The sequence below is a fragment of the Nicotiana tabacum genome, chromosome 10 (genome assembly GCF_000715075.1).
Source record: "Nicotiana tabacum cultivar K326 chromosome 10, ASM71507v2, whole genome shotgun sequence".
Lineage (NCBI taxonomy): Eukaryota > Viridiplantae > Streptophyta > Magnoliopsida > Solanales > Solanaceae > Nicotiana > Nicotiana tabacum.
Window position 1 is genome coordinate 45,306,656 of NC_134089.1, and position 9,144 is coordinate 45,315,799.

Below are 9,144 nucleotides of genomic sequence, written 5' to 3' on the forward strand. Positions count from 1 at the left end.
AGAAAACTTTGACGGGAGCAGGTAAAACCAGTTTCGTTTTAGTTTTTCTGCATGGATGATCAGAACTATCCATGAACTTGCCTATTAACTTCTCCAAACTGATTGATTGCTCTTTAAATGCAGTCAAAGTTGTGACTAAACAAGATGTGATGCAAATTAAATCAATGTCTCTTCATGCTCAAATAGTTTGAATGAAGATTGAGTTGTAAGATTTTAAAATTTTAATTAAACAAGACGTGTCGTGTGAGAATGCACGCGTAACCTATAGATTTTTTATCAAAGGAAAGACCAGAAGAAAAAACATAGTATAAAATAGACACACTCGAATGCCATCTTGACTATATTTGCCTAGGCCATTGAACATATTCTATACAAATCGAGTAGGGAAAATAACGATGGCAAGTCAATTATTTCTAGAAATTGCAAAACATCAAGAATCTTTTGGATTCAAATCACTAACGTGCTTCCAAAACTTACGCTTGTAGTATAGCAAATTAATTATCCTTCTTCTTAAACTCAGATTTCTAATCAAAAGACACTTTGTACAGCTCATTAATCTAGGGTCAACTGGCATATCTTGTCAACCACTCTACTCATATTGACTAGTTGATCAAGGAAAAAACAATTATTTCTAAAGACAAGTTTCAAACATAATTTTATATAACTGACCACGACAATTGACATTATAGATAAGATTGTTTGATATATCGGAAAGATAAAGCGAAACGATACTTCGGTATAAAGTTAACATTATAGTAAATTATGAATAACATTTAAATTTTTACATAGGTTGATGCGTTTTTTTTAAATATTAGTAGAGGATATATGGGCTTTGCCACGACGTTTTATTTGATTTGCAAGCGAATCATTTTTTTTCTCCCTAACATTACCATTAGGTTTTAATCTCTCACATTTTAAAGAACCTTGATGTAATTGTCACGACCCAATCCCCGAACCCGATCGTGATGGCGCCTCTCGTGAAGACAAGGCCAGCCAGACCAAAACGGAATACTTCTTTTAAATAGTTAATCATCATAGCAGTAATAACATATAACATAATACTCATAAATTGCGGAATTTAACGAAAATAACAGCAGGAACCATCCCGACACATCCCAAACCGGGGTGTCACAAGTCATGAGCTACTACAAAATCTGCTATAGGTCTACAAAGTACAGAATCCGATACAACAGTCTGAAGAAAACATAAATGATAGAGGATAAGAGAGACAAGGGGCTGCGGACGTCAACAGCTACCTCGTAACTCCAAATCACTGCCTAGCCTGGAAAGAATCAGCGCTCATGTGCGGACTCTGCTATGCCTGAATCTGCACACACGGTGCAGGGAGTAATGTGAGTACTCGACTCAGTGAGTAATAATTACAAATAATGGTTGAAAGTATGAAAACACGTAAAGGCACAAAGCAATTTCATATCAAGCAGTAAAATCACTTAAAGCAGTAAATCAGTGAAGAAATCAAATGATATTCCTTTTTAAAACAAGTAAAACAGGTAATTTCACAGGTAATTAATAAGGAGAAATCTGCCCCTCGGGCACAGTCTCAATCGCTCAGCATAGTATCAGCCCCTCGGGCTCACTCTCAGTACAGTATCAGCTCCTCGGGCTACCTCACAATCACTCAGCATAATGGCCAGCCATTGTTACCTGAACAACTTTCATCAAACAATGTCATTGTTACCACTGTTTCAAATCACATGGGTACCCACGCTCACTGTGGGTGTGCAGACTCCGGAGGGGCCCCTTACGGCCCAAGAGCTATATCAAGCCACCTCGTGGCATCATCACTCAGCATATCCTCACATCACTCAAGCCACCGCATGGCATAAATAGTATCTCAGGCCCTCGGCCTCATATCACTCAGCATATCCTCACATATGGCCCTCGGCCTCACTCAGTCCAGAAATCATCATAAGCCCCTTGGGCATTAGTAAAACAGTAGTTTTCATCCCAAAACATGATGTAAAAATATCATTTAAGTTTCAAATCTGAGTAAAAGTGGCTGAGTTTGTAAAACAGTAGATATCAACAGGACTGAGTTCAAATAATAAGTCAAGCAGTAAGGAAACAGTGATAAAAATCCCCGAAGGGTTCAAATAGTTGGCACAAAGCCCAAATATGGCAATCAGCCCAAATCATGATGGTAACAAATGAATTTCAGTCAAATATTCGGTAAAATAATCAATCGGGATGGACCAAGTCACAATCCCCAGTAGTGAAAACCCCACGCTCATCATCCAGCGGGTATCTTGCCTCAATATAGCACTACGATGTGCAATCTGGGGTTTCAAACCCTCAGGACATCATTTACAACCATTACTCACCTCGAACTGGATAATTCTCTAGCTCGCGACGCCTTTGCCCCTCGAATTGGCCTCCACACGTGTCGAATCTATCCAAAATCAGAACAAATACGTCACAATATGCTAAGGGAACAAAGCCCAAGAAAAAACATTCGAAAAATATCAAAAATCTCGAAATTAACAAAACCCGAGCCCCGGGCCCAAGTCTCGGAACAAGTCTAACCATACCAAAATTATCCAATTCCGATACCATTTGGTCCTTCAAATCATCATCTTACATTTTTGAAAGGTTCCACAATTTTCTTCCCAAATTCCATCTCAAATAACGAATTAAATGATGAATTCAGTGATAAATTCATGTACTCTAACCAAATCTGAGTTAGAATCACTTACCCCGACCAATTTCTTGAAAAACCTTCGAAAAATCGCAAAAATCCGAGCTCTCTAGGTCAAAATATCAAATAAAACCCCAAACCTCGTATTTATAGAGTACCCCACGGATTCCAACACTACTGACCGCACAAAAATGACCGCGGTCCGCGCAAAATCAGCGGGCTCCGCGCAAAAACGACCGCGGCCCCGCAGGTCTTGCTCTGCAGAGACAGGCTTTAGTATTTTGACCATAACTTTCGCTACAGATGTCCAAATTGCGATATCTTTACTTTTCTGGAAGCTAGACACGAAGGGCTACAACTTTTGTTTTTAAATCACCTCAAAATTCCTTGTAGATCAAAAGATATGAGCTTCCGAAATAGGACCAGCAACCTGCAGTCTTCACGACCGCGGCCACTTTGACGCGGCCAGCACTAGGCCAGCGCGCCCAGCGCGAAAAGGAGTACCGTCCGCGCCAAAACTGCTGCTCCCTCCATTTTTCTAAGTTCCGGGGTGTCCGTACTCGCTCAAAACTCACCTGAAACACACCCGAGGCCCCCGGGACCTCAACCAAAAGCACCAACGCATCCTAAACAGTATTCAACCTCGTTCCAATCATCAAAACACCTCGACTAACACCAAAATCATCAAATCACATCAAATTCAAGCCTATGAATCTCAAGAACTTCCAAATTCCATTTTGATCAAAAACTCAACCAAACCACGTCCGAATGACCTCAAATTTTGCAGACAAGTCCAAAATGACATAACGAAGCTACAGAAACTCTCGGAATTCAATTCCGACCCTCGGATCAAAATCTCACCTATCAACCGGAATTCGCCAAAATACTAACTTCGCCAATTCAAGCCTAATTCTACACCGTACCTCCAAAACCACTTTCGATCACTCTCCTAAGTCACAAATCACCTCCCGAAGCTAACCGAACTATCAGAACTCACTTCCGAGCGTTCTAACACATAAGTCAACATCCGATTGACTTTTCCAACTTAAGCCTTCTTAAAAGAGACTAAGTGTCTCATTTCTTACCAAATCCTCTCCGAACTCGAACTAATCTCTCGATCCCATAAAACACGGATAACGAAGCGTAAAGAAGCTAAAATGGGGGAAATGGAACGGTAACTCATGAGATGACTGGTCGGGTCGTCACAGTAATTTAAGACCTTAATATTTCTCCTGCTTTGGTATTATATCACATAACCAGAAGTATTTTGTATTGTAAATCATTGTTCGCATTCTAATCTATTAGTATGGACTATGGAGTGTTAAATCAGAATTTAATGAGCAGTTTTAGTGAATCCCCCTTTCGTGTATTATTTACGAAAAATAGCTAGGGATCCTACAAGTGCAAAATTTTCTTGAAGTAAACCTAGTGATTTCTTCATATCTGGTTAAGTTTTGATTGCCCGTGATAGACTGATAGTAGGTATATGTGCAGGTAGAAGATAGCTTGTACTCACTTAAATAGTTAAGGACCTCACATGTTGGTTCGAATACCACAATTATAAAAACGAAAAACCTTTTTTGGAAGTACTTCACCCTTGATCGAGCACAAGCTTTAGCAAGGCAGCAAATGTTCGTCTCTTCTACAAATTTGTTGACCAAAACCAAATTAAAGTACATAAAGGATGGTGACATACACATGAAAATAGACAGATATCTCATATTCATGAGCTAAAATGGAACAACAAGAAAGTACCCCTCATAGTAGATAACAGAGTGGAATATTACAAAATCATGCAGCTGATGGTGGCCTATCCTTACACGCGAGCATGAGCAATATAATTGTGATAGTGGCCAGTGTTAGTGGCCAGTGTGATGGATTATTATATGCAGCGGAAGCAATCCCAGTATCAAAATCACATGTAATTTAGACAACTAGCATAAACGGGATTTCATGGGTTACCTCTTGAAGCGTGAACATATCTCTTCTACCACGTGAGCCTTCAGTTCCATAACTTCTCAATGGAATCTTCATCACCCGCACAATCGTGATCCTCGAACGTTCCACGGTCTTCTACTGTGTTACCCAAATAATACCCGAAAATAGCAATTTCGTGTGGGCGAAATTTCTAGGAAAACTTGGCTGAAAATTTCAGCCACCATCTACTCCTCCCTCTAGGTGGAAAACCTTGTGTATTTATAGCACAAGTTTTAAGGGTCAAGACCCTTTTCCAAAACCTGTTGGGTTTTCTTTTTCACCAGAAAAATGATTTCTTTATTTCCTATTATTTAGGCACAGTAGGGACCACAGAATTTAATTAACAAGGCTTCAATTATGGAATTAATTTCTAATTTTCGAAATTAATATCTACCATAATTAATTACGAATTATTCCACTAAAAATCCGTAATTGCACTCCTTATCCAATTTCGAAATTCATCCATTAAATCTTATTTAACTCCCCATATTAAGATTCAGATACTAATCAAGTAAATTAAATTACTGACGATTTAATTTATTGATTATTTCCTTTAGACTTCCGCTTAACTTATTTCATGTGTCGGATACAAAATCCACCGGCCGGGTTTGCACATGCAAACTTATAAGCTTTCATAAAAGTATATCATCAATCTCTAAACCGAGACACGGATTCCATCAACTAACTATTACTTCGCCAATGTATATTATTATTATCCAATTTACCAGGCATATTGACCCACGAAAGAATCTCGCCTTTTAATAAATCAAAACAATAATAATATACACAGCTAATAATAATTATATCAAGATTAAGAGTATAAGTACATTTAATGGCTAGAGAGTTTATTTTATTAAGTCAGTATAAAATACTTATCTCTACCTGGTCCGTTCAATACATACAAAATGTACTAGCACAAGAAGTTGGAATTAAACCATTCCCATAATCAAGATTAATTATATTTAATCTTGTGCTACAATCATTCCTGATGGTTTGTCCAATTCCATCATTAGATTGTGAACTCAAACTTTATACTTGTAAGAACCGATGATTTAATCTTCCGTGTATAAGCTAAACTCTATACACTAGATCATCTACTATATAAGCAAAGGACACAGACTATTATATGATCTATTTAAAACTTTATTAAAACTGAATAAACAATTATTTCATAATAAATACTATATCTAAACCAAACTCATGGTTAATAGTATATATCCCAACAATTTCCCACTTAGATTTTTAACCATGATAATTATTAAAATATACTATATCCAAATGCATGGTTAATAGTATATGCCCCAACACAGTGGCCAGTCGGAGAGGAGGATATATATAGATCAAATCAAGACAAAAAGATATTGCTTTCCTTCTTGGTGAAAACTTAATTGCCATTCTTGAAGCTGAAGATATTATACGTATATTTTTTGGTGAATAAGATAATAATAGATATAATACATCCAAATCTCTGCTACTCTCCAACTACCTATTAGTCTCATTTCACTTTCTTTGAGCTAGTGGATAAGTGGAACACACACACAATAAAAATTTGAAATGCAAAAGAAAAATAAAAAGATAAATGGAGTATGGTATGTTAACCTTAAATATAGAGAAATATACATTTGAAACATAATTGCGCTCTTGGTCATGCAACTCAGATTCATGTGAATATGAAACCAGATTTAAGCCGTATAAAACCTTTACCATACAATTTTATTTTATTTTTAAATTTTTGGGTCCTGTAATGGGAACTGATTCCACCAAGCACTTGTCCTCTTTGGCTTCCTCCAATATCTGTCCACTAGTGTTTATTTTCTTTCCTTCTATGTTTCTTATTTTTGGTTATTTATACATATATTTTCTTAGCCAACCCATTTGAATATGTTTATTGTTTGGTTGTTGTATACACTTATATTTAGTCCATTGCATCGATCTGGCTGATGCAGATTTGTGTAGCTCCCAATCACTAGGTGGTCCTATATTTTATTCTGTAGATCCATTTTCTTGTGTTAATTATTTAGAAGCCCAAGAATTGATAGATTGCATTTTCTTCTAGAGTGACAAAGAAAGCACGAAGACGAAGAATGGTGTCAGACACATAGTCCGCATTTTAATTAAAGTAGCACTAATAAGGAGAGGGAGGGGATTAGCGAGAAGTCAAATTGAAGCAAAATCTAAAGCATTACTTTCTTATATTATCACATAAGGGAAATGATGATTCTCCTTTCTAGTCTATCATATATCTTTCAACCATAGATTTTTCAACAAACTGATTATAATTTAGGCCACTCGATATCTCCAATGTTTATCTTTTCTTTGACATTAATATTTGGATCTTCAATCGCCACCGACTTATGTTTTTCAGGAGTATTATTCTCTCTCTTGTTTATTCAAAAAGGTTTGACATATTTCTATATTAGAAAACTAATAATTTTAAACTTCTATTTATCCTTATAATAATATGCTCATATAAATGTCATAACATGTTTAAGAGCATAAATTCTAACAATATTTATAATATGTGTCGAATTATGTTATTCTTTCTTAAACTATGAGAGTATTTGGATTGGCTTTGAAATCAGCTTTTAAACTCTTTCTATCTTTTTTCAGTATTTGACAAAGTTAAAAAGTACTTAAAATAAGATAAAAACTGCTTAAAAAAAGTCAAAAGTAATAAACTGAGTAACTCTAACTTGTTGCCTTTTGGCTTAAAAGTTATTTATGCTGAAAAGCCAATCCAAACGGGCTCTATATATCCGGTCAAACACTATCCTACAAAATAAAATACAAAAGTATGAAATAAGCTTAAGCGATTGAATTTGATCTCAATAAGGAGAATATATATATAACAAATGTCACCATAATACCTTTTTGTTCAAATCAGAAATGTCTATCAAATTAACTTACCTTTCAATTCAATGGAAAGCGGTCTTTTGGTGCTCGCGGAAGATGAGCGGCAGGAAATGACCGAAATATATCTGTCTACAAGCGGAAGGCATTAACGAATATATTCAAGTAAAACAACTATCAAATGCGAATTGATATCGAAATGGAGTTTTCTTACTTACGGAGGCGCTTTTATTATCAAATGAGGTCCGATCAGAACTTGAAGAACGAACATATACTGATAATAAGGTTGAGTGGTCATGATGGGGAAGACAGGCACATGAAGAACTAACTCACTTACCACAACTGAAACACATTATTTTTTCCACTATGCTAGGAAGTACTTTAATGGTACTATGAATTATGATGTCAGATGAAAGCCATAAAACTTTTCGAACTGATCACTGACAATTCTTGTGCATGAGTTAGTAATGCACGTGCCCTGCTTCTCCATCTTGATCTCCACTCACCTTTTTCATAGACTACATTTTTTTAGCAGTTCACATATAGGGAGAATTCTGAAAGACAGGAGATGATCGAGGGATAGTTTGTTTTGAAACTGAGATGCAGGTTTTGCTTTAGCTAAGCTCACATTTATAACCAAAGAAAAGAAAACAGTGGTGGACTGAAGGTTTTGTTTGGTGTAGGTGTAAAAGAGCAACCAAGAAGATTAGTTGAAAGTGGGACCTGTTAAGATAATTGGAAAACAAGAAAGTTGTCTGTCTAAACATAGGACCACATTCCCCAGTCATTATGGCACATGTTGTACAACAATAACATTTCACTCTTTCACTATGAGTCTATGATATATACTGTAGCAGCTAGCCTATGTTTTTAGCACCTGAAAATGCAGTGACTAATTAGCTACAAGTAAATTTTGCCTAATTCTACCTACACATTACATATGAGATAGAGCACTGTCTTTGCAATAAGTAGTAAACTTAATTGAAAGAATTGACAGGGCTGAAATAAAAGCTCAATCAACACAAATAGAATGTCCCTAATAACAGGCATTTTCCCTTTCTTCCCCTTCACAAGGAAGCATTTGATGAAGATCAAATTTGGCACGCGCCTTAATTATTTTATGAATCATCCTATCAGTACATGTATTAGATAATTCTATACCATTTCCAAGATAGCAAAATATGAATACTTCCTTCTAAATTTTGGATTTCTCTGTTTTTGTTTTCTTTTAAATGTTCTGATCTGTTTTTGGGGTTGGTATTGTTAGTATTACTATAATAAACAAAGAAACAGTAAACTTTTTGAAATAGAAATAGAAATGAAAAATTAGTAGCAACAGAATGTCAAAATACTATCTGAAAATAATTTCGGAATAAATCGAGCCCACTGAATGCACAGTGTATTGTTAAGGAAATTATTCCCCTCAAGTACCCGAGGTGCTGGAATATTATCCTTCCAGGATAGAACGATTTTAACTCACCAGTGTATTGGTACCAAAAACTCTGATGAACTGTGAACCGCTTAATGGCTGTAAATCACACTGGAATAGATATGTGCAGAAGAAGAAGAAGTGTTGAAGTTCAGAAAATTCGTAAGAAAAGATTCTAGGATTCAAAGCATATTTATAGACTTTTTGGCACTGTTTCTGAAAAGGTTTGTAA

At 36.1% G+C, this 9,144-nt stretch overlaps 1 long non-coding RNA gene across 6 annotated transcripts; it reads right to left on the bottom strand.

The window, feature by feature from the left end:
- Positions 1-1,044: 1,044 nt before the first annotated feature.
- Positions 1,045-8,089, bottom strand: LOC142164641 (uncharacterized). 6 transcript variants are annotated; one of them, XR_012695473.1, is made up of 5 exons: positions 7,702-8,089; positions 7,541-7,611; positions 4,619-7,405; positions 2,343-2,410; positions 1,045-1,327 (listed from the first exon to the last, which is right to left on the bottom strand). It is a non-coding gene; the product is annotated as an uncharacterized LOC142164641 (long non-coding RNA). The 6 variants fall into 6 exon arrangements; XR_012695474.1 differs by having other exon boundaries at positions 7,541-7,615; XR_012695475.1 differs by having other exon boundaries at positions 7,541-7,615; positions 7,698-8,089.
- Between the last annotated feature and the right edge of the window lie 1,055 nt (positions 8,090-9,144).